General features: G+C 41.3%; 1 protein-coding gene across 7 annotated transcripts in view; it reads right to left on the reverse strand.

Moving 5' to 3' along the window:
* GLIS3 (GLIS family zinc finger 3) overlaps positions 1-23,902 on the reverse strand; it is a 563,983-nt gene that overhangs the window by 489,981 nt on the left and 50,100 nt on the right. For 4 of the 7 annotated variants that reach the window (XM_043486793.1, XM_043486790.1, XM_043486786.1 and 1 more), the window contains exon 1: positions 10,087-10,720. The exons of the other annotated variants lie outside the window; for them this stretch is intronic. The gene's annotated coding sequence lies outside the window, so the exon portion shown is untranslated. Of the gene's footprint in view, positions 1-10,086; positions 10,721-23,902 lie in introns of those variants that run through there. 7 annotated transcript variants of the gene reach the window in all.

Raw genomic sequence — 23,902 nt, forward strand, 5'->3', positions numbered from 1 at the left:
AAAACATGTTTGTTTTTGGCTGTGCTGGGTGTTGGTTATTGCTCGAGCTTTCTCTAGTTGCGGTGAGTGGGGGCTTCTCATTGTGGTGGCTTCTTTGTTTGCAGAGCATGGACTCTAGGTCTCATGGGCTTCAGTTGTTGCAGTTCTCAGGCTCTGGATCATGGGCCAGTAGTTGTTGCCCACAGGCTTAGTTACCCTGAGGCATGTGGGATCTTCCCGGACCAGGGATCAAACCCATGTCCACTGCATTGGTAGGCAGATTCTTTACCCTGAGTTATCAGGGAAGCCCAAATATGTAGATTTTATGTCTGCAACACTTAAAGGGACTGGGTGGATATGAAAGCAAAAAAAGAACAGCACTCTCTACCAACTCCATCAAAACAAAAGCTGATAGGAGGCTTTCACATCAGCAGTGTGCTGAAAGAAAACATTCACCCTGAAAAATGAACATCTGAGTTAAAATTTCCTGTACTTTGCCAGAAAGTAAAATCACAACTAATCACTATCAAAACCTGACTGGTAGGATTCCACTGGAACAGCGTTTTTCTCTTTAAAAATTTACATTCTCCAGCATTACTTTCTCTTCTCTCCTCCATTCAATGACTAACCCAGGCATCATCAGGAAAAAAAAAAAAAGTAGAAACAGAAAAAGCAAGGAACATCCAGAAGGACAAATTTGGTGTACTTTGGATATGACATATTAACACATGTAGATTTTTAATACTCCATTGGTTAAAACAATGAAAATGTTTACTCATTCTGCTACGAGTCAACACAAGTTAATAAATCTTTCCTTTCGACCACATTAAAACTCTTAAAACACACTGTTGTAAGTCAGGTCAGAGAGGAAATTACTTAACTCCTAAGGAAACCAAGGCACAAAATCATTTAATGATAATTTCAATAGATTTCTAGAAAAGCTATGACTTTAAACAAAATACAAGATCATACTTGTACCTTCTACCCAACACTCAAGGTGCTATGCCTTGTAGGTTAAAAGATTAAAGAAAGCAATGTTAACTCATCTCTTCAAGAAAATTCCAAAAACATGAGTTCCATAATGTCTGTTTACATCCAAAAGCCCTTTCTTACTTAATATTATTAATAGACTCATCTAGAGTCATAATTCATCTGATGAGCCAGTTAATTATTAATTTTCATACATCATTTCATTTCCTTAGGCTACATTTAGCCTTTGTTACATTTTCCATTCCTTTTACGCCACAAGCATTTCTTACCCTGAACAGAAAAACTGATAATGAGACACAAAACACTGGTCAGCAAACAAATCGCCCCTGGGCTGACTTCTTATATATACATATAAACCATCTAAAATAGAGTTTTTATTGATTCTTTTTATTTTTCCCCTTCGGGTTAATGATTGTATAATTTCATTAACGTTGCCTTTTCAACATCGCTGCCTTGATCACTAATAGGCCCATGCTATTCCCATGGGGTTCTCTAGTTACAGCTTTGTAGGCAGAAGAATATAGAAATGAAAAGCCTATTGATAGATAGTATAAGTTATTCTCATGCACGGCTGCAGTGTAAAGCACATTTTGCAATTCAATCAAGGACAGATAGAGCTGAATGTTCTTAGATCCCAGGAGTTCATTTTAATAAGCAGAATGTACCTTGTCCTAACACAGGTGACTGACTCCTCAGAAAAGATTGTATAAACAAAAACCAATCGTGTAAGTCATTTTATTGGCAACAATATAAACACAGCTATATTAGATGTCACCAATAAATCAAAATTACTCTTGTCTGCAATTTTAACAACAGAAAAGTGCAAACATGTGCCTGTGAAGCTGGAGGATATTATAGAGGAAATGCACTGGATGTGTACAATATCATTTCTCTAAATTGAAAGTATATTAAGTAACCAGCACAAAGTATAGCTGATCATTTCTGTGGTTTCATAACTTTATACAGTGAGACTGACAGACTCACAGACTTTACAACAGAAGTCACACAGAAACAGGGCTGGAATAATTCCATGTCGTTAGGATGTGGAGTGAAAACTCAAGGAGGTTACACCTGGTAGTTCGTACATATAGATCACATGGCCACTGGGGCACTCCCAAGGTCTAATATAGGTAATTTAAGAATATTAACATATTTATTTTGAATACTAAGATGTTTAGCTATTACTCAAGCAATATAGTCACCATTAAAATAAAATTAAAGATGTTTAGCTTTGCGTTATACCATACTTCAATTAAAAGTATGAAGACAAATCAGTGTTCCCTTCAGAAAGTCAAAAACATTCTACCAAAGACCAATCAGTAAAGACAATATAATGAACTTATGGATCCCATTTAATAGAATTCTTGACATTGTTTTATCTATGATTCCAACTCTTTGCTACTGAATTAGAGATACACATTTTAACTTTTTATATAAAATTTTCTCAAAAATAAAAATAATCTTCCCCTAAGTTTATGGAGTAAAATATCTGGCAGTGCCTTTTTAATCAAGTGAGTGGCTATGATACTAAAAATGTGGACAGTAAATATGAACAGCACACTGAAGGAAAAAAAGGAAGGGAAAGGGAGAAGAGGAACAGAAAGGAGGAGAGGGGAGGGGAAAGCAGCAGGGAAAAAATGACCAAATCCAATGCAGGAATTTATTCTGTAGTTAGTTAATCCTAACTTGAAAATCAGAAGCAGCTTTGAGAACCTTCCAAACAATGCTAGTGATTATAAATTTCTAGAAGAAGTTCAGGACCTTCAGGAAAATACTGCTGGAGGACAATATTGGAAGTTCAATAACATTTCTTAGAATCTACTTTTTACACTTCAGTGCATCTATGCAACTCTCATATCCCCCTAATTTACTAAATGTCACTACTTTTAGTAGTAATTACCTACAAGTGTTTCATCGACTTTGCCTCAGTCATGAACTCACCAATGAGTATAGCACGTTCTAGAAAAACATGACCCTACCAAAAGAAGCAAAAGAGAGGGGGATAGTTAGGGATTCCCTTAGTCAGCTGCAAAAAAAAAAAAAAACAACAACAACACAAAATGGGAACAAACTTGAAACGAAAAGGATTTTTGAGACAAACATAGGTAAGTTCAGAAAGGCACCATGCCCTTGCCAAGGCATTGGCCCAAGTTGAATACGGGCTGTAAGTTCAGATCTATCTTTAACAAAGTGTTGTTTCTAAAGTACTGTTTTTCAAATTGGTCAAAACCCACTGGTGAGCCCTGAAATCAATTATTTAATGGAGAAACATTTTTTAATGAAATAGAACTGACTAGAATTAAACAGAAGCTATCAATGTGCATCAAATATATTATATTAACATATATAAATATTTTCTGGTGGGTTACAGACAAAAAACCGCATAAAAGCTACTGTTATAAAAGCATTGAGATACCTGCCAGCCCAGATACCTACCAAGAAAATCTGTAGAAACAGACAGAATTAAACAGCTAAAGTAAAACAGATCCCATAATATAGCTGTAATGAAGAGAAAATCTAAATGTTTGACGTTTTTAGCTTTATGAAAACTAAGGATTAAATAACACAAAGCTATACTCCTACCGGGGCTTCTCTGGTGGCCCAAAAGAATTTGCCTGCAATGCAAGAGAACCCACTTCAACCCCGGGGTCGGGAAGAGCCCCTGGAGAAGGGACTGGCTACCCACTCTAGTATTCTTGCCTGGAGAATTCCATAAACAGAGGAGCCTAGCAGGCTCCAGTCCATGGGGTCACAAAGAGTCAGACATGACTGAGCAATGAACACGCACACTCCTACCACTGTTATCTTTCACTTTGCCTTCTATTTAGTATCAATTGATCAAATGTGCTCTACAAATACCAATTAACCAACTGACTGACAGAATCAGAGATCAAGATGACTGACAATTTTATATCTTCCTTGTTGCAAGGGGTAGATGACCTTCCCTGAAATAAAACCTCAGTTTTACAATGTGAAGGGGGGGGGGGGGGGGGGGGGGCGTGGTGAAGTTTAAATTAACTGTCCTCGAGAACTGAGTTTTTTTGAAATGTGTTCTTAATATGAGTTAACATCAGATCCTATGAGAAGGAATTTGAAATGGAAAAACGAACACATTCCCAATGATGTCACCACTGAATTAATTACCTGAATTGCAAAAAGTGAACACCACATGGCCATGGTTTAAGACACAAAGGCTTCTTCAGAAATATAAAAGAAAAGTAACTGGCTGGAGATTTTCTTTAAAAAAGAAAAATCCATTTTCACACAAGGAGATACATAGGTTGTAAAATATGGCAAATTAAAGTGCATTCTTGGTCACCTAGTGTACATAAATAATTACTCAGCCATGTGAATAGCTATTGGCAAAGCTAAAACTCACAGTTCTTTCAAAACAGTAATATAAACATCTATCTATGGAAGATTCTAGAAATAAACTTAATTTAGCACTCATTAAACAAAATATTCAAGCATATTAAATTATCCCTATCACATGTATAATTGAGTGATTTCTTTCCTTCAGTGTAGTTAGTTATTGCTGAAAAGTAACCAGTGTAACTATTTTTAGCTGTTGGTAGACAGAAGTTTAATACAAGTTAAATTATGTTCACTGACATCACTGCAGAAGTATGAACGTCCACAACAATGACTAGGCCCTTAACCAATATGACAACATATTTATTTAAAAAAAAAAAAAGCCCTACATGAATGACTCAGTCAGTTACAGACAGAAGTGGAATCTATTGGTCATACTGCAAAGGTTGGGAAAACATTAATCCATTTCTTCACACACAGGAATAACAAGAAATCATACATAACCCTAGCATCTGATTAATTTTCTGCGTACAATATCCAGCAGGCCTAGAAACAAAACTTCACAGATCTGGCTCAGAGCTTCAGAAATAACCAACACTGAAAAAGTCTGATCTTTTTATCAAGGAGCCTGGAACAGGGTCTGATCTTGCACTGTAATCCTATCTGCTCATCTGTAGTTCAGCAAGACTTGGTGCACCCAAAGGAATGTGCAGTTGTTCCCATTCTTGGCCTAAAGAAATCATGTCAGACAAGATTAGCTCCACACCAGCTTTCTTTACTTCAAGTCTGCGCTCAGCTACTTAGAGCCTTCATTATCTCAGTTTTACAACTCAGTCTCCTGATTCTGTTCCCAAAGTAGAACATGGCTGGATCCTTGTTTCTGTTCATTCTATACACTGTCTTTGAATCCACCTGAGTGGTCCTTCCCTTCCTCCCTTCTTCTGCCCTCTCTTCCCCCAAATCCAGATTCCAGTCACCTGCCAGGCCCACCCCACCTTTGGCTTTCTCTGATCCTCTCTTAATCTACTTCTGTCACTGATCTGTAAAATGGTGAGGATTATACTATTATACCTAGTTCATGGCATTACAGAACATTAAATGAGATGATGCATGTTACTTGTTTAGCCCAGTGCCTGGTACCTAGAACGATGTGATACATGTTGACTATTTCATTCTACATACATCTCCTTTAACATTCATAACTTTCCACATTGCCTTATAGTTATTTGCCTGTGTTTCACCTTCCTGTCTAAATTCTAATTTCATTAAGTTTTGGTACTCTGTATAATTTATCAAGCTCTCCCCAGTCCTTATAGGTACATAAATTATCTGATATACCTATATATTTATATTTTTCACACTACATATGTCATATATATTGACTTTTCATATACATGTATGCACATATATTTATTATACTTGTATTTATCACACTGTATTGCCTATTTATACTGAAAATTATCATATAAATCAATATATAATTATATACTTATATATTCATATCCTATATTTATCATTTATTGCCTGAATAAATATAGTCTAAGTAAGGTGTGACCATAAACCCTAAGCTCTGTGTCTTGTGGAACCAGTTTAATTACAGTTGTGTGCTTCCTGGTCTATTCCTCCTAGTCTATTCCTTTTTCTATTAGAACAAAGCAACATAAAAAGTCTATCCCACTCTTCTGAACAGGCATATTATTCTTGTCTTTATCTTGGCATACTCGTGAACAATGAAAAATCCTAGCTGAAAGCCACAAAACAAATACAGTCACTTCAGTACTGAGACCAGGCATTTTTTTGTCATGGGGGTTGTTGGTCCTAACAGAGAGACTGCCAAATGCATTTTGGGTTGTCATGGTGGAAGTTGCTCCTCAGCATTCTCCTTGCTCACCCTAAGCTGGCTTCACTTTATGGTTTCACTCATATCTGTTTAGTCTCCCTAATCAGACAGTCATCAGGATACAGAACAGGGCTTCTGTTTCATTGGTGTTTTTCCTTAACTCTACCATATTAAGTAATGCCTGAACAACTAATTACTGCAAGTCAAACTGTTTCCCTAAACTTTAAAGGGGAGTCCAAATTATTTGACCTACTAAAAGGCTATTATATCAGCAAAAGAAGTCAAATTCAGGAGTGCGTATTGAATTATCCCATTTATATAACACATAAAAAATGGGCAAAATTATTACATCTGTTAGAAGTTAAGGCAGTCATTACACTTGAGGAGAACACAGTGGCTGCAAGAGATGGGGGAAGACAGCAATAGAAGAGAGTAAGAGTCAAGTTTCTAGGGTATTGGTAATGTTCCATTTCTTGAAATGAAGATGCTACTTATTCAGTTGTGTTCAGTTTAATCAAACTATGTATTAATGTCATTTTAAAGACCTTACTGGAAATGTAACCCTCCTGGAAAGCATAAGGCAGCACAGTTTCATTGCACAGATTTCCTATATGCCATTTGTTTGTGTTTTTATTTTCAGTCCTGAGCCTATGACCCAACTAAACTTTGAGAAAAATTAAATGTCAAGTCTTGCATTTCAGCATTCTTTATAATAATGTCTACAGAAAATAATTATAGAAACACAGAAAATGATTTCTCCAAGAAAGAGAATGTGCATAGGATGGCACTTACTGAATTATCTCCCTCAAGAATTACTCCTTATATATCCTGGAAGAACTACAAACTAACATTCCAAATTGAGATCAATAACGACAATATGAGAGAGACAACACCAGAAAGAATGTCATCAAATTAAGTTACCAGCAGAAAAGAATACTGAGAGAAAAAGACGGAGAACACTAAGCTATCTTCTGAAACGATGGAGACCACTTTCTGCCATATAAGTGAAGGCAAGGCTAGTACAAAACATAATTTGCTGCTATTTAACCTCCCCACCCTGCCTATTTTGGCCTAATAGGAATGGCACCTGCTAGGTGGACCCTGGAGTCCATCCAAAAAAAAAAAAAGTTGCTTTTTCTATTCTGAATCATATCACTTCTTCCCAAGAACATCGTCTGACCCTAAGTACTCAATATCTGACAAACCCACTACTATAAAGGAACTTGGATGAGATCAGGGACCAGCCACAAGATGCTCTCTAAAACTGGCTTAATGTGAACCAAGAGGAGAGGGAGTTAGAGCAACAATTAGATTAGTTATTCACACTGAGAGATTACTGACTCCTCTGAACAACAAAGGAAAGGACTTCGACTACCAATAAGGAAAGGAATTTGAAAGTGACTGGAAAAGAAATCCCCCATTCTTCCTTTTCAAGGTAATGTTAGTGCTAGTCTGGCTACACAGACGACTAGTGAAAACATATGAAAATTGTAATGTATTCAAAGGTGATCCTTAAACTTCAACAGCTCCCAACTGCAAATATAACGTGTAATATGACACACTCCTGTTTCTAAATGGCTTCAAATATTCATTGTGGCAGATCTTTTTTCTACAAACTTTTGCAGGTTGCACCTGTTTCACACTTCACCTTAAGAAAACTTGGAGGAGGAAGAAAAGAAGGAATGAGAAAATTTAAACCAACACAAATCAATCTTTTACAAAAAAAAAAGTTTCCCCATTTATGTTAAAAAGGAGGTCCAGTGGGAAATGCTACAGAGAGGGAAACAGACGTCTGGCTAACTCCCAAGGCAGAAATCATGACTCATCAAAGCTTTCAGAGCGGGCAGAATGAGACTGCATTTGTCTTGAGTTCACCTTCAGGCCAAGAAATGCTCTCTGAACTGGGAAACTTGAGTGCTTGCCCTGCGACTGTAACAACTGGCTCTGAGGTCTGGGGCAAAACTCCTGAAAGTCTCTGGGCCTCAGTTTCCTCATCTGTAGGTGATCACCAAGATCCCCATCTAGCCTTACGATCTTTACTTGCTATTCCCTCCTTCCACAACCTAAAGGGAACTGGTCCACTGGGGGGAGCTGCAGAACATTCCTCTCCTCAAACTCCAGAGCCCCAGGCCCAAACTCAGGAGAGATGCTAAGTCCTGGAAGTAGGTGGGGAGAGAGTGCAAATCCCTCTTCGATGTACGAGGGGGCTGCAAGTCCTCGAATTTCCGGAAGTACCCTCCACCTCTGTCCTGGGTTTAGATGCTGCTGGGATAAAGGCCCATATGATGCCCCCGGGAAAAAGTAGTAAGCGGGTGAGGAATACCAAGCGGGTGGTGGGGGGAGGGTGCCAGGGACCTGCCGAGCGAAGAAGCGCGTGAGGCAGAGCAGGAGACGGCAGCCTTTATCAGTTCATGACCCTCGCCGCCCCGCATCTTGGCCCGCGGGGATTCAAGGCCGGCGCCCCTGGGCTCTCTGGCGTGGAGCGAGGGGCGGGTCCGGGGCCGAGGCGACGGAGACCTGCTTGGGATGCGCTACTGCGACCCCCTCCTTGGCCGCTCTGCCCCTAACCCTCGGCCTTGTCCGCAAGCGAGCGCAGCAAAACAAAACAAACTCGTTCAGGCTTCCTGTTGTGCAACCCAGTCCCGAGTAAGTCGGGACCGAATGCGCGCCGCCGATGGTCGGCGGTTGCGGAGCCCAGGAGGCAGAAACCAGCGCGCTGCCCGGCCCAAGCCGGGATTCGGAGGCAGCCGCAGCCCTGCTCGCCGCTGCCGGGAGCGCAAGTCCCCGCGCCAAACGCCCTGCGTGGCCCAGAGCCCGCACCGCTAGCGTCCTAAAAATCCTTGTTCTTTCACTTCTTGCCTCTTAGACACCCCCCAAGAACTGTAGGGTGCGACTCGGGAAACCAGAGACGACCTTTCAGAAAGTTTCTCCCTACAGGTACCTAATTGAATCATCCATAGGATGACAAATCCGTCAGGGCCGAGTTTTCCAGACACTTGGGTGACTTCCTCATCACCGAAGTGACTTGTCGGCTCCAGTGAGTAAGTTGGAAGTGTCGCTCCAGGCAAGGTGTGTTTAGGAGAAAGCCGGCTGCTCACTCACGCTTTCCAGAAAGCGGCCTCGGGCGACTTCAAAATACACACAGGGTCATTTATAGGGACTGGAGTCTTGCGCAGGACAAAGTCCCTGAGACTGAGACATTTTCCAAACAGTGCTGACATTTTGTCGAGCCCTATAAAAATGTAAACGCGAGGTGACGAACCTGGTGGGGTGTGTGAGAGTCTGAATCTGCGCAGTTTGCGATGTGGGTTATAGTTCTAGTTACAAGAGCTGGCAGCTGCGGGTCGCTGGACCCGTCCCCACGAGGAGTTAACGAGGAGTTAACGTATCCCCTTACCGGAGGACCTCTGGGCAATAGGGAGGGACATCGAATTGGGTGAGACACAGCATGGAAAACAGCCTTCGTTAGAGCTCCACAAGCACGTGGAACTGGAAAGAGGGAGAGACCTCATGTCAACCCATCAATTCCCACTTCTCCAAAGTTTCCCTTCAGGGGGGGACTCATGGGTGGCGTGCATGACCATGCCCTTGCGTACTGTAACTTGCCCTGATTTTGTAGTCTTCTGGACCCTCTAGTTTAGAAGAAAAGCCCAAAACAAAAAGTCTTCCTAAATAGAAAAACTTGAAAACCTTGTTGATTTCCTTTCCCTCTTCTACTTTCAATGCTTTTAGGCAACTGACAAGAACACAGCTTGATTCCTAATTGAGAATTGCTATCTCAGTAAACAGATCATTTAGAGAATATGGGTGTTGGGGTGCCCGTATTCTTAAACCACGCCAGCAGCTCAGAGTGTAAATATTTCTAATCCCTAGTTTGTATCTCTGAGCGTTGTAGCTCCCCCACTCTCAAGCGCCCGGCTTCTCTCGACTCGCCTACTAGCAAAGTTCCTATGGCATCCACTTACCAGGTAACCCGGGATTTCCACAACAAAGCCTGGCGTGCGGGTCCCTTCCCCCGGCCAGCCTGAGCGAATGACAGCGGGCAGCCAGCGCTGGCGAGGAGAAACTTGGGGCTCCAGCCCTTCAGCGAGCTCCCCTGGCTCTGCCTCCTTCGGAAATGAAAACTCCCATCCAAGCCGGGGGACAGAGCGCCGAAACCCGGCCCAAGTGCAGTGTGTGCGCGCGTGTGCTAGGGCAGTAGCTTTAGGGGGAGGAGGAGGCAGGCAGAAGTGGGGTGGCTGTACCCTCGGCATCAGCTCATTCTGCCGCTTCCCCCTCCCTCCACCCCCCCGCGCGCGCGCACACACACGCACACAAAGCAAATAATATCTTTAAAAAGTTGAGTTTCGGCTTTGTGCCTCACGCGTCTTGCTCATCCTTGCCTTGGGCCTGGGGTGCGTCTGGGGGCCGGTTCGGGATGCTGGCTAATTGCTTGCGGCGGTTCCGTCGGGGGAACGCTGGTGCGAGCCTAGACGGTAGCGGGCCGCGAACCTGGCTGCGGGGAGGGGCAGTGGTGGCGGCCCCAGCTCCGGTGCCCGTGCGCGCAGCGCTCTGGGCTGCCCTGGCGGCGCAGTGTGGACGCGGCTGCGGGAGAGGGGAAGGGGGAAGAGAGAGGGAGGGAGGGAGGGAGGAGGCGGCCTGGGAGGAGAGTGGATGTGTGTGCGGCCGCGAAGGCCGGCCTGTAGCCAGCTGCTTCCTGAGTGTGAGCACGGGAGGGGGAAGGAGGGGCGGGCTCGCTGGTCACCAGGCTGGCCAATTCGCAGGCCGAGTCTGTGTCTCCCTCTCGACGCGACCAAGCACACAGTCCTTCCCGTGCCCTGAGAGTCAAAGAACTCCAGAACTGGCTAACAGCCGGGAGACACTTCACCTTCCTCTTGGGCCTTATTTGTTGAACTGGCTCGTCCTTTTTTTAACGTGTAAAAGTGTCAGCATTTCGACAAGAGTTGATGTCAAAGCATAAACAAGTTTAAAAGAAAAAATCAGTAGTAAAATGTAGAGAAAAACTGAAAAGTGATAAAATGGCTAAAGAGCCTTTCTAATATACGATGGGATGCATGTAACTTTGAAAATGGATGGGTGAAGATTACTTTGGCAACTTTTTAAAGTAAAGAATAGGCAGACAAGAGAAGAAGGTGATGAAAGTGTTACAAGGATGTAAAATTGTAAATATAGATTGCTAGGAATAGAGGCACATTCCCTGTGTATGTTGCATCTATAGAGTGGACCAGTCTTCTTAAGAATTCAACATCCTCAGCTTCATACCCTACCTATGAAGTGATCCCAGCACTTCTGCTTGATTTGGTCACAATCCTCAAGAGGCTGTCCCCAAAAAGCCAACTATTAGTGGTCCCCTACATGTACTGCCACAGATGTGCAGATTTCCATCTTGGGAGTCAATGTATGTAAAGCACAGGATATTCTCCAGTTAGACCTGTCTACAGTGAGAATATTATTCACCCTCATGAATAAAACGAATGAGGATATCTAAGACACTTAGATTGTCACCACTCCTTTTATTCTATTCCAGGGCTCTCACTGAAACATAAATTACCATTCAGGTGGTAGATGCTATGATCAAGATAAAAGCCCTCAAGTATACAAATGATTTACCAAATACTGTTGACAATTTTCATTTATCTTATTTCAGAAATAATATTACTAGAGTTGGTCTGTATCCAAGATATGAAGTCACCAAAAAGTCCAGTTTTCACAATATTTCCTATGTCTCATTACGATCTGCTTTTCAAGATTCTCTTCAGGGAAGGCATTTTTTTCCCCTTTCCCAAAGTCACAGACTCATCAGAATATTAATCACCAGAATATCTGTCAGCAGAAGTGGAGGGAGTAAAATAAAGTAATAAGTTCTTAGGATATATCATTCTGTCAGTTTTCCAGTTTCTCCCTCTGTTCTTCCTCTCCTTTTAAATACAAGTATCCAAGCCCAAGATGGCAATAGATGGGTTCAACCACACACAAGAAAAGAAAATACTCATAAAATGAAGCATGCAGCAACATCACAAAAACAAAAAAACCAAGTGATGGAAGTTGCCATGACTATTCCATTGTGGCTAGTTATTGCAACATGCCTGACATTCACATACAAACTCTTCCTCATTAACTCCAGCCTTCAGTAGCAGAGCAAGATGGGAACACTGACCTTTCAGTGCATCATGGGAAATACTCTTCATCCAGATTTGTGCACTGTACATACTGCTCCCCAGGAACAAGACAAGCCTCAGTGGAGGCTGCAAAAATAAACTTTTCCAACGTACCTCAAATATCATTTCAAATACAATGGTTTTATGCATAAAATTATATCCCAGGGGCTTGAAGAAGCTTCCAAAACTTCCAAATTGATGGGAATATCTTTGCTGGGAGAGAAACAGACAATGTTACACCCTATTTTAATCAATGGCTCATGAGAATAAAACACTGGAAAAGTTATGAGTCATCAAACTGGAGATTCCCGAAATTCTCTTCACTTATAAGAACCTGAGGGTACAAATGTCATTTTTTATTTAGGTGGGATTTTTCAAAAGCTTCTACAATTTCTAAGACATTTAGCACTAAATAGGTACAATGCTTTGGTTGATTTTCTTTTCTTTTTTTTTTTTTTTGCCAGTAAGATAGATCTACAATGTCCTTACATTCCATCAGTTCAGATGAGTTCAGTCCCTCAGTCCTGTCTGACTCTTTGAGACCCCAAGGACTGCAGCATGCCAGGCTTCCCTGTCTATCACCAATTCCCAGAGCTTGCTCAAACTCATGTCCATTGAGTTGGTGATGCCATCCAACCATCTCATCCTCTGTCGTCCCCTTCTCTTCCTGCCTTCAATCTTTCCCAGCATCAGGGTCTTTTCCAGTGAGTCAGTTCTTCCCATCAGGTAGCCAAAGTATTGGAGTTTCAGCTTCAGCATCCGTCCTTGCAATGAATATTGAGGACTGATTTCCCTTAGGATTGACTGGTTTGATCTCCTTGCAGTCTAAAGGACTTTACAGTTCAAAAGCATCAATTTTTTGGCCCTCAGCTTTCTTTAGAATCCAACTCTCACATCCATATATGACTACTGGAAAAACCATAGCTTTGACTAGATGGACCTTTGTTAGCAAAGTAATGTCTCTGCTTTATAATATGCTAGGTTGGTCATAGCTTTCCTTCCAAGGAGCAAGCCTCTTTTAATTTCATGGCTGCAGTCACCATCTGCAGTGATTTTGGAGCCCAAGAAAATAAAGCTCTCACTGTTTCCTTTGTTTTGCCATCTATTTGCCATGAAGTGATGGGACCAGATGCCATGATCTTAGTTTTTTGAATGTTGAGTTTTTAGCCAGCTTTTTCACTCTCCTCTTCTACTTTCAAGAGGTTATTTAGTTCCTCTTTGCTTTCTGCCATAAGGGTGGTGTCATCTGCATATCTGAGGTTATTGATATTTCTTCCTGCAATCTTGATTCCAGCTTGTGTTTCATCCAGCCTGGCATTTCACATGATGTACTCTGCATATAAGTTAAATGAGCAAGGTGACAATATACAGCGTTGATGAACTCCTTTCCCAATTTGGAACCAGTCTGTTGTTCCATGCCTGGTTCTAACTGTTGCTTTTTGACCTACATACAGATTTCTCAGGAGGCAGGTAAGGTGGTCTGGTATTCCCATCTCTTGAAGAATTTTCCACAGTTTGTTGTGATCCACATAGTCAAAGGCTTTGACATAGTCGGTAAAGCAAAGGTAGATGTTTTTCTGGAACTGTCTTGCTTTTTCAATGATCCAGTGGATGTTGGAGATTTGATCTCTGGTTCCTCGGCCTTTTCTAAATCCAGCTTGATCATCTGGAAGTTCATGACTCACATACTGTTGAAGCCTGGCTTGGAGAATTTTGAGCTTTACTTTGCTATCTTGTGAGATGAGTGCAAATGTGTGGTAGTATGAACATTACTTGGCATTGCCTTTCTTTGGGATTGGAATGAAAACTGACCTTTTCCAGTCCTGTGGCCACTGCTGAGTTTTCCAAATTTGCTGGCATATTGAGTGTAGCACTTTCAAAGCATCATCTTTTAGGATTTTAAATAGCTCAGCTGGAATTCCATCACTTCCACTAGCTTCGTTTGTAGTGATGCTTTCTAAGGTCCACTTGACTTCGCATTCCAGGATGTCTGTCTCTAGGTGAGTGATCACACCATCGTGGTTTTCTGGATCATGAAGATCTTTTTTGTATAGTTCTTCTGTGTATTGTTGCCATCATCTTCTGCTTCTAATAGGTCCATACCATTTCTGTCCTTTATTGTGCCCATCTTTGCATGAAATGTTCCCTTGTTATCTAATTTTCTTGAAGAGATCTCTAGTCTTTCCCATTCTATTGTTTTCCTCTATTTCTTTGCATTGTTCACTTAGGAAGGCTTTCTTATCTCTCCTTGCTGTTCTTTGGACCTCTGTATTCAGATGGGTATATCTTTCCTTTTCTCTTTGCCTTTAGCCTCCCTTTTTTTCTCAGTTATTTGTAAGGCCTCCTCAGACAACCATTTTGCCTTTTTGAATTTCTTTTTTTGGAGATGGTCTTGATCACTGCCTCTTGTACAATGTCATAAACCTCTATCCATAGTTCTCCAGGCACTCTATCAGATCTAATCTTTTGAATCTATTTGTCACTTCCACTGTCTAATCGTAAGGAATTTGATTTAGGTCATACCTGAACGGTCTAGTGGTTTTCCCTACTTTCTTCAATTTCAGTCTGAATTTGGCAATAAGGAGTTCATGATCTGAGCCACAGTGAGCTCCTGGTCTTCTTTTTGCTGACTGTATAGAGCTTCTCTATCTTTGGCTGCAAAGAATATAATCAACCTGATTTCATTATTGACCATCTGGTGATGTCCATGTGTAGAGTCGTCTCTTTTGTTGTTGGGAAAGTGTTCGCTGTGACCAGTGCGTTCTCTTGTGAAAACTGTTAGCCTTTGCCCTGCTTCATTTTGTACTCCAAGGCCAAATCTGCCTGTTACTCTAGGTATCTCTTGACCTCCTACTTTTGCATTCCAGTCCCCAATGATGAAAAGGACATCTTTTTTGGGTGTTGTTATAGAAGATTTTGATTGTCTTCATAGAACTGTTGAACTTCAGCTTCTTCAGCATTACTGGTTAGTGCATAGACTTGGATTACTGTGATATTAAATGGTTTGCCTTGGAATCGAACAGAGATCATTCTGTTGTTTTTGAGATTGCACCCAAGTACTGCATTTCGGACTCTTTTTTTGACTATGAGGGCTACTCCATTTCTTCTAAGGGATATATTCCATGGGATATAGTAAAAATACAGTGTTCCAAATACAACCATAGAGTGACTCAGAATGAGATCTGTGCCTCTTCTGGACTGAATTGATCAGCAGGAACTGGGGAGGGAAGAATAATGAGATGGTGGAAAAGGAAATAGTTGCAATTCAGAAATGACACTCTTCTTTCCCCATGAGCTCTCCATTGTGCTTAGAAATCATACCATGATAGCCTTTCAGCCAGATAAGTGTGAACAACAATCCATCTGTATCTTTCCTCTCTGGAGTCCTCAGTTGCATGCAGCTCCACAGCTGACTCAAGGCAGTTGACTCAGCAGACAGGGACCTGCTGCCAGCCCAAATCCAGTTCTCATTCATTTGGGAAATATTTAATGAGTACCTACTCTGTCCCAGGATTGGGGGCAAAGGAATTACACATGTTACAGAAAGCATTTTGCCCAAGGCCTGGGAAACAGCAAACAAACAGAGGCTCTTTACAGATATTATCTCAACAAAGTAATCATATGAGATGGCCACTGGCAGTCTCCTATTTAGGAGTAAGAAAGCTGGAAGCTTCTTGTTGTTGTTGTTGATGTTGTTGAGCTTTTTATTTCACGGCAGTTAAGCTATTCTGAATTTGCTGCATGCTTACTGATCATGCTGCTGTGCTTAGTCGTTCAGTTGTGTCCGACTCTTTGAGACCACATGGACTGTAGCCCGTCAGGCTCCTCTGGCCATGGGGATTCTCCAGGCAAGAATACTCCATGGGTGGCCATGCCCTCCTCCAGGGGATCTTTCCAACCCAGGGGTCGAACCCAGGTCTCCAGCATTGCAGGCGGATTCTTCACCATGTAAGCCACCAGGGAAGCCGTTAATGAGAGTAGGAGACAGATCTGGGTTGCCAGTCTAGAAGCACCAAGACTTTTCAACATTGCTACCTTACACAATAACCATGCATGCTCTTTGAATGTGTATAAAATATACTGCAGGTGTATAAGTAAAAGGCATCTTGTAATCAATGTCACACAAGTACAACTGAGTGTGGAGGAGGAAGGAATAATTTCCTACTATAGAATATTGAATAAGTAGCTTGGCTGTTTCAGCTGGACTTCAAAGAATGGGTAGAGAACTGATAAACAAACAAGAATATTTCAAGAGAAGGAATCAGCATCAGAAAGGACTTTAAAAAGCAGAGTCCAGTGTATCTGCTCACACAAAAGCTAGAATATAAAATAGGAATATTCTCAATCTCAGTGATGCGGCAGTGGACACAGTAGACTCCGGAGGGAACATCCTGACTGCAGAGCTTCAGGAGAGCTACTGTTTGTGTCAGTCTGAGTGATCTGACAGCAAAGCATTTATAAACCTGCAAAGAACTATGATCAGATTCCTACTCCTGTAAAGGGTCTGTAGAGAGTTTTAACTCCAAAATGCAGATAAGTTAAGCTAACAACACTAGTGATAGTATGCGTAACTATTAAAATGCACACACACATAGCGGAACTGGTAAGAGTCCAGTTATATAGAAATACAGTGGAAAAAGTCAGTGTTTGCCAACTTAAAGAGGGGAACTGAATGTGTATGATGAAAAACTTCCACTTTCTAAGTGAGTAGTACAAATAGTGGAATGTTATCAGTGCTTGATATCCTAATAAAACTTTTAAGTTGATCTTTCTACTAATTTTGCCACAAGTATAGTTAGCCCAGACTCTCCTGCTTATACATTAGTGATATAATTTTTAAAAATTATTATTTATATTCAGTAAGTTCATAGCATCATGCCTTTTTTCCTTTCTAAGGCCAAAACTATAAGTCAGAGTCTAAAATGTATCATTCCACACACAACTGACCAAAATGTGCAATATTTTACACTATACAATGTCTCTCCATCTTTTTTTAATTGGTGAAATTTTTCCTCCGATTTTGTACAAGCCCAACTGAGATGCATATAATACTCTACAAAGGCTTACAGGATATTACTTGACATATTACTAAGGTATATCTACAGTTTACCTAAACAAAAATAAATTCATAGATATACACAATATTTCACAGGCAGCCAGCTTCCTGTGGCAGTTTCCAGTTTCACTTAATATTCAAACTGGCCACTTACATACAGTATTATAAAATTAATTACCTCATCACGATGCTATCTTATCTATAACTGCCTTCTGTGAGTACCTTATAAATAGACAGAATTTGCATTACTTTATAAGCCCTTCATGGTCTAACAATTGTGCTGGGCATTAGTCAGTAATTAATGTTAATTGAAAGTATGAATTAATGAGGAAGTAAAAGAATGGCTTCCCTACTTCCAGAGATGGTGATTAGCACTAACTATTGCCTTTGTATATATGCACAATCATTTCAATACTCCAAAAGAGTCCAAACACCTGTCATTCTCTTTCTATGCCCCCAGGCTCTTCACTGCGAATTGAAGATTAAAATATTATTTCCTGTTTCTTGGAGAAAAAAAGTCAGTCTCTGTGCAACGCTTAGAATCAGCAGGGTGAGCGTCCCCCTCCAATGACAAGATGATCCTTCCCTATCTGACACCCCACTACCTCCTTAACGGGATTCCAAATCATGTCATTTGCATCACACACTGAAGTCTTCTCCAAAAAATTATTTGTACTAAATTATGGGAAGTAAAAAGGAAGGAAAGATGTAATGAGGATGCAGAGAGGAAGATGAGAAGAAATGAAAAGGGCAGGACAGCATTAGGATACCATCAGGATAACGAAGAACAATGAATGAGCTTTGGGTAGAATTAAGAAAAGAAAGTGATTCTGTAGATTTTCAGACTTCTCCCTTACCCACTTCAAGTTCCGAATACCCTTGCAGGGTAGTTTGAACACATTTGGAAATTTTCTAAAAATTCTAAACTCATATGATGCTGCAGCACTCAGGAGGTTTTCACATGTATAAACACTTCTATCCCCTTTTAATCCTGTAGAAAAGGGAGAAGTGTAATTTTATTGTCCATTGGACAAATAACCAATTTCTCCCCAAAGTAGACCTACCTTAGACAAGGGTGTTGACCTACTTCAGGCTGGAAACCCCTGTTCCAAGGTCATTATCAGCATTACCTCACTTAATTCTCACAACATGCCAATGAGGTAAGATCCAGCACAACTGCCATTTTATCAGTGAGGAAACAAGCAGAGAGGCATGATGTCTTCCTAGTGTCACCCAGCTCCTAAGGAATGGCCAGACTTCAAAGAGAAAGATTCTCTCACAGTAACCATTACTCCGTTACCCTTTCAGAGCGGAGAGTCCCGCTTCCAACATACATTTATTTGTTCATTCACTTAGGAAGGGTGGTGTGTTAGAAGGAGGATGGACTTTGGAATCAGAAAACCTAGAAATTCTAACTTCACCACTTACTGGGAGAACTTGAGCTAGTTCCTGAGCAACTGGGGACCTCAGTTCAACTACATGAGTTATTGCAAAGACTGAATGGGAACTGCAACAATGACCAGCACACATGTGCAACCAGGGGCTTCCTCTATTGATTAAGGGACAGAGTTTCAGACCTTCAGGAGAAATGAACCCCAGTCCCAGCTCCAGTAATGGGCTTGATGACTCTTGAGAGAAATCTCCCTCCCTTGGTTAAAGTAAATTGCTGATAAATTCATACACAAGCCAATCAATGCATGACATGACATTCATCTGATAAAAGGATAGGTTCATTGATGAGCATGTGACTCAGTTTAGGCTCTTGAGATGTTCTCATGAGAGGAAGTTTCTTTGGTATGGTAACTTCTAGGGAGCCACTTAGAAAGGTGACTTTTCCTCTTCTGTGTGTTGTGAAGAGACACAGAGGTGAAGCTGTCTTCCTCTCAGCCTACAGAGAGAGCTGATACTTTGTGGATGGCAGGGTGGAAAAGGCTGCAGAAAGCAGGGGCCAGACCTGATCTCCATCTGACCACTGGACTATTTCATTTGTAGGAGCCAGTAGATCCCTTTTATTTGTTAAACAAATAGCTGACACCAACTCATAGAAGTACCGACAGTCTTCTATAATGCACCATAGAGAGTACAGAGATAAGTGAGACAAACTTAAAGGCACTTACTACTTAGTAATTGCTTCTCTGGTAGCTCAGTTGGTAAAGAATCCGCCTGCAATGCATGAGACCCCAGTTCCATTCCTGGGTCCAGAAGATTCGCTGGAGAAGAGATAGGCTACCCACTCCAGTATTCTTGAGCTTCCCTTGTGGCTCAGCTGGTAAAGAATCCACCTGCAATGTGGAAGACCTGGGTTTGATCCCTGGGTTGGGAAGATCACCTGGAGAAGGGAAAGGCTACCTACTCCAGTATTCTGGCCTAGAGAATTCCATGGACTCCATGGAGTCACAAAGAGTTGGACATGACTGAGTGACTTTCACTTTCACCTAATAATCAAATAGTTTTTGTGATATAATTTTTTTAAAGTTATAACTCATGCTGTTTTCAAGATCTTTCAAGATCCTATACTATTTTTTCAGTATAATATTAAGCAAGAAACAGCCCATTTCCCTAATAATTGTACAAGGCCCCCTCTCAGAACAACTGGTCAACTTCTAGGGACCAGATAGAGTGGTATATCAATTTCATTGTCAGACAATTGACTTGAAAAGCCAGGCCATTTTTACATGTTCTCAGTTACTGATTAACAAATGTAATCTCACAACTCAGCACCTAATAGGAAATATATGTATTCCCAAATTCCTATAGAAACTTGAATTTATCTCATTCCCAAATAAAACAGAGCCAAGACTTTCCTGGAATTATATTTAGAAATAAAAACATTAGTATCCAGGCATCTCTGAGTCCCACTCACTTTTGTCACTGTTGTTATTAATATTAATCCTACCTTAGAAAGTTTCAGTTTAGCCAGGAACACACCTTTCCCCACCCCCTTGCTTTTATGTCTTCTACATTTGTAACCAAATGTCATTTAAAACTCAGCTATAGATACCATTTGGGTTTGCTGGCAAAAGCAGCAGGGGCAGAGAGTCCTTAAATTCTAGATTGAATTAAGGACTCAGTAGTTACACAGTTTGAACTTGATAATAACAATGTTATCTCAGCAGGCTACATAGGTCAGAAATGTTCTTCCTATCACTGCTTTCTTTTTTCCCATCAAGAAATAGACATTAGGGAGAAAGTGAGGGAATTTTCTGGCAGTCCAGTGGTTAGGACTCTGCACTTTCACTGCTGAGGGCCCAGGTTCAATCGCTGGTTGTGGAACTAAGATCCCACAAGCCTCACAGTGCGGTTAAAAAAGAGAGAGAGAGAAAGTGAGAGTGGCAAGTTATAAGCCATTAGCATAAGACATAGTTTATAGCTCATGCATGTGTGCTAAGTCACCTCAAAGAGTTGTGTCCGACTCTTTGCAACCCTTTGGACCATAGCCTCTCAGACGCCTCTGTCCATGGGATTCTCCAGGCAAGAATACTGGAGTGGGTTACCTTGCCCTCCTCCAGGGGATCTTCCCAGCTCAAGGATGGAACCTGCATCTTTTGTGTCTCCTGCATTGGCAGGCGGGTTCTTTACCACTAGCGCCACCTGGGAAGCCCACGGAAATAATACCAGCTCACATTTATTATGTGCCAGGGGCAGAGCCCAATATGCTACTGGAAGAGAATGAAGAAATAGCTCCAGAAAGAATGAAGAGGCTGAACCAAAGCGAAAACAACACCCAGTTGTGGATGTGACTGGTAATGAAAGTAAAGTCCAATGCTGTAAAGAACAATATTGCATAGGAACCTAGAATATTAGGTCCATGAATCAAGGCAAACTGGAAGTGGTCTAACAGGAGATGGCATGAATGAACGTTGACATTTTAGGAATCAGTGAACTAAAATGGACCAGAATAGACAAATTTAATTGAGATGACCATTATGTCTAGTACTGTGGGCAAGAATCCCTTAGAAAAAAATGGAGTACCCCTCTAGTCAACAAGAGAGTCCAAAACGCATTACTTGGGTACAATCTCGAAAACAACAGAATGATCCTGGTTCACTTCCAAGGCAAACCATTCAATATCACAGTAATCCAAGTCTATGCCCTAACCACTAATGCCAAAGAAGCTGAAGTTGAACAGTTCTATGAAGACCTACAAGACCTGGATGAAGCACAAGCTGGCATCAAGATTGCAGAAAGAAATATCAGTAACCTCAGATATGGAGATGACACCACCCTTATGACAGAAAGCAAAGAGGAACTAAGGAGCCTCTTGATGAAAGTGAGAGGGGAGAGTGAAAAATTTGGCTTAAAACTCAGCACTCAGTAAATTAAGATCATGGCATCTGATCCCATCACTTCATGGCAAATAGATGGGGAAACAATGGAAAGAGTGACAGACTTTATTTTCTTGGGCTCCAGAATCACTGCAGACGGTGACTGCAGCCATGAAATTAAAAGAGGCTTGCTCCTTGGAAGAAAAGCTATGACAAACCTAGACAGCATATTATAAAGCAGAGACATCACTTTACCTATAAAGGTCTGTATAATCAAAGCTATGGTTTTTCTGGTAGTCATATATGATGTGAGAGTTGGACCATAAAGAAAGCTGAGTGCCAAAGAATTGATGCTGGTGTTGAAAAGACTCTTTAGAGCCCCTTCGACTGCCAGGAGATCAAACCAGTCAATCCCAAAGGAAATCAGTCCTGAATATTCATTGGAAGGACTGAAGCTGAAGCTGAATGAAGCTCCAGTACTTTGGCCACAAGATGGGAAGAACTGACTCATTGGAAAAGACCCTGATGCTGGGAAACATTGAAGGCAGGAGGAGAAAGGGACAACAGAGGATGAGATGGTTGGACAGCATCACCAACTCACTGGACATGAGTCTTTGAGCAAGTTCCAGGTGTTGGTGATATACAGGGAAGCCTGGCATGCTGCAGTCCATGGGGTCGCAAAGAGTCAAACATGACTGATCGACTGAACTAAACTGAGGGACGGAGCAAATTACTTGAGATTCTTGACCTTACTGAATCTTTACAGGTATCAGTCTAATAAGTGGTAGAGACAGGACTAGAACCTACCCTCCATGGCTCCATGGCACATGCCATTAGCTGTAATACTGTATTGCCCTCAAAGAGTACTGTTTATTGTAAAATTTTTTGCTGAAATTTGTGGTAAACATAATAATATGTAAACTTTAAGAATAATACATACTGTATAAGTGGCAATGTAATGGCTTGTTGCATGATACTACAAAGTGATACTAAACTATAGTTCTTCAAAACCTACCTTGAACACTCTCCAAAGCCCCTCTGTCTTTGTATCTGCTGTTATCTACATGAAATGAACTTTACTGTCCATTTCTCCTCCTATTCTGTGAGGCTTTCTGTTGTAGAAAGATTAATGTCCCTACTAAAGTGTCTATATCCTAATCCCTGGAACTTGTGAATATGTTAGGTTACATGGCAAAGGGAATTAAGGTGCAAATGGAACTAAGGTTGCTAACAAAATAACCTTAAATATAAGGATATTATCCTGGATTATCCAGATGGGTCCGATGTGATTATAAGAGCTCTTACAAATAGAAAAGGCAGAAGAAAAGAGGAGGAAGTACTGTAATGTAATGAAAGCATGACAAGAGAGGTTCAATGTTGCTGGTTCTGAAGACGGAGGAAGGAACCATGAACCAAGGAATGTGGACAGCCTCTAGAAGCTGGAAAAGGCAATGAAACAGAGTCTTTCCTACAACATTAAGAAAGAAATACAACCCTGCCAGTGAGACTCAGGTCAGACTTCCATCTTAGAAAACTCTAAGATATGAATATGGATTATTTTAGCCAACATATTGAGGGTAAGTTGTTACAATAGCAACAGAAAACTAACTCACCTTCCAAGCTCTCCTCTCTCCCCTCACCACAGAGCCAAGGATAATATGCTCTTGGTCCCCAAAGAATACAGCACAGTTCTTACCAGTATTTAATCCTAATTATACTACTTGGAAGTTCAATCTGTACTCCCAGGCTTTCCTTTAATTCCCTTCAGGAGCACTATGAATGGGTCTTGCATTGACCCAAAAGCTTTACCCTCTGCTCTCTTTTTGCTGGGAGAAGGAACAGTGTTAAGTGAGATGACCAAAAGGTCGTGAACTAAAAGCAAGAGAGTGGGCAGCAGGAGGATGTAGGAAGGAAAGGGATAGAGGGTTGAAAGGAGAGGGGACAGAAGCCAAGGAAAGAAGGGGACAATGAAGTCAGAAAACAGGAGAAAAAAAGGAAGGGTGGCTGGAAGAAGATCCAGAAGCATGGTGGTGGAAGAGAAAAGGAAAAGGGAAAAAAGAAAGGACCTTTTTCTCTGCCTCCTATTTCCCATCTGACCGCCTTCTCTCCTTCCAACTTCACGAGCTCCAGCCCACTTGCCTTTTCCCTGCAGTGGTTTCCATGCTGTCTGCCCCTTTAGAATACTTCATATAACTGGCCAGTCCTCACCTCTAGAGATTCTGATTTAATACCTGGTCAAAGCATGGGGATTTTTTTTTTTAACTTCCCAGATCACTCTAATGGGCATCCAGGGTAAGGACCA

Source organism: Cervus canadensis, chromosome 14 (genome assembly GCF_019320065.1).
Source record: "Cervus canadensis isolate Bull #8, Minnesota chromosome 14, ASM1932006v1, whole genome shotgun sequence".
Taxonomy (NCBI): Eukaryota; Metazoa; Chordata; class Mammalia; order Artiodactyla; family Cervidae; genus Cervus; species Cervus canadensis.